This window comes from Arachis hypogaea, chromosome 13 (assembly GCF_003086295.3).
Source record: "Arachis hypogaea cultivar Tifrunner chromosome 13, arahy.Tifrunner.gnm2.J5K5, whole genome shotgun sequence".
In the NCBI taxonomy this organism is placed as follows: domain Eukaryota; kingdom Viridiplantae; phylum Streptophyta; class Magnoliopsida; order Fabales; family Fabaceae; genus Arachis; species Arachis hypogaea.
The window spans coordinates 52,758,316-52,760,924 of record NC_092048.1 but is presented as its reverse complement, the minus strand read 5'-3'; the positions used below and the strand labels follow the sequence as shown (position 1 = coordinate 52,760,924).

Sequence of the window (2,609 nt, the reverse complement as noted above, 5' to 3'; positions counted from 1 at the left end):
CTTCATTCTCTTCAGAGGAAGAATACTCATCAAAGCTCATGAATGGTAACAGTAAGTTCAGTGAAATCTCTATGGTCTCTGTATGAGCCTCCGATTCCTTTGGTTCCTCAATGGGGAACTCCTTAGTGGCCAGTGGACGTCCATTGAGGTCTTCCTCACTGGAAATCACTGCCTTTCCCTCCTCTACAGGTTCGGCCATGTTAAACGTGTTTATGGCCTTGCACTCTCTTTTTGGATTTTCTTCTGTATTGCTTGGGAGAGTACTAGGAGGGATTTTAGTAACTCTTTTACTTAGTTGACCCACTTGTGCCTCCAAATTTCTAATAGAGGACCTTGTTTCAGTCATGAAACTGTGAGTGGTCTTACTTAGATCAAAGATTATGGTTGCTAAGTCAGAGAGGTTCTGCTTAGAATTCTCTGTCTGTTGCTCAGAAGATGATGGAAAAGGTTTGCTATTGCCAAACCTATTTCTTCCACCATTATTATTATTGAAGCCTTGATTAGTCTTCTGTTGATCCTTCCATGAGAAATTAGGATGATTCCTCCATGAAGAATTATAGGTGTTTCCATAGGATTCTCCCATGTAATTCACCTCTTCCATTGCAGGATTCTCAGGGTCATAAGCTTCTCCTTCAAAGGAAGCTTCTTTAGAACTGCCGGATACAGCTTGCATTCCAGTCAGACTCTGAGAAATCATATTGACTTGCTGAGTCAATATTTTATTCTGAGCCAATATGGCATTCAGAGTATCTCAAGAACTCCTTTCTTCTGAGTTGTCCCATTATTCACAGAATTTCTTTCAGAAGTATACATGAACTGGTTATTTGCAACCATTTCAATGAGTTTCTGGGCTTCTGCAGGCGTCTTCTTCAGATGAAGAGATCCACCAGCAGAGTGATCCAATGACATCTTGGACAATTCAGACAGACCATCATAGAATATACATAGGATGCTCCATTCTGAAAGCATGTCAGAAGGACACCTTCTGATCAATTGCTTGTATCTTTCCCAAGCTTCATAGAGGGATTCACCTTCCTTCTGTCTGAAGGTTTGGACTTCCACTCTAAGCTTGCTCAACTTTTGAGGTGGAAAAAATTTGGCCAAGAAATCATTGACCAACTTTTTCCAAGAGTTCAGGCTTTCTTTAGGTTGTGAGTCCAACCATGTCCTAGCTCTGTCTCTTACAGCAAAGGGGAAAAGCATAAGTTTGTAGACCTCAGGATTAACCCCATTGGTCTTAACAGTGTCACAGATTTGCAAGAGTTCAGCTAAAAAATGATGAGGATCTTCCAATGGAAGTCCATGAAACTTGCAATCCTGTTGCATGAGAGAAACTAATTGAGGCTTAAGCTCAAAGTTGTTTGCTCCAATTACAGGAATTGAGATGCTTCTCCATAGAAGTCAAAAGTGGGTGCAGTAAAGTCACCAAGCATCTTCCTTGCATCTCCACCATTGTTATTATTTTCGGCTGCCATAACTACTTCTTTTTCAAAAATTTGTTAGGTCCTCTCTAGAGCTTTGTGCTTTAGCTTCTCTTAGCTTCCTCTTCAGAGTCCTTTCAGGTTCAGGATCAGCTTCAACAAGAATGTTTTTATCCTTGTTCCTACTCATATGAAAAAGAAGAGAACAGAAAAGAATAGGAATCCTCTATGTCACAGTATAGAGATTCCTTTATGTGAGTAGAAGAATAGAAGAAATAGAATGAAGAAGGGAGAAGAAGAATTCGAACACAAAGAGAGGGAGAGGGTTCGAATTATAAGAAGAAGAGAAGTGTCAGTAAATAAATAAATAAATAAATAAAAAGAGATGGGAGAAAGAGTATTCGAAAATTAATTCAAAAGAAAAGAAAAATATTTTTATTTTTATTTTAATATTTAGTTAGAATTCGAAAATTAAGAGAAGAAATAAAATAAAACTTGAAAACTAAATAAATTAATTAATTAAAAAGATTTTTGAAAAAGTGGTTAGTGATTTTCGAAAATTGGAGAGAGAGAAGAAGTTAGGTGGTTTTGAGAAAGATAAGAATTAGTAAAACAAACAAAAAGTCAAGTGGTTAATTGAAAAAGATTTGAAAATCAATTTTGAAAAGATAAGAAGTTAGAAAAAGATTTTGAAATTTAATTTTGAAAAAGATATGATCAAAAATCATATTGAAAAATATTTGAATTGGAAATTAAAAAGATTTGATTTTTGAAATTAAAGTTGATTACTTGACTAACAAGAAACTAAAAGATATGATTCTAGAATTTAAAGATTGATTCTTTCTTAATAGGCAAGTAACAACTTAAAAATCTTGAATCAAAATATTAATGTTAGCAATAAATTCAAAAATATGAAATAAAAATAAGAAAAAAATTTTGAAAATCAATTTTAAAATTTTCGAAAAACATGAAGGAAAAATGAAAAAGATTTGATTTTTGAAAAAAAAGATTTGAAAAGATAGAATTTTTAGATTGAAATTTATGAGTAAAATAAGGAAAGATATCTTTTTTATTTTTAAATTTTTAATGAGGAGAGAGAAAAACAACAAAAAGACACAAGACATCAAAATTTAATATCAAAACTCATAATGCATGCGAGAACACTTTGAATGTCAAGATGAACACCAA

The 2,609-nt window shown here is 33.8% G+C and overlaps 1 non-coding gene across 1 annotated transcript; it reads left to right on the top strand.

The window, feature by feature from the left end:
• The first annotated feature begins 963 nt into the window (after positions 1–963).
• LOC112739215 (small nucleolar RNA R71) lies at positions 964–1,071 on the top strand. Its single transcript, XR_003170153.1, has one exon. It is a non-coding gene; the product is annotated as a small nucleolar RNA R71 (small nucleolar RNA).
• The last annotated feature ends 1,538 nt before the right edge of the window (positions 1,072–2,609 follow it).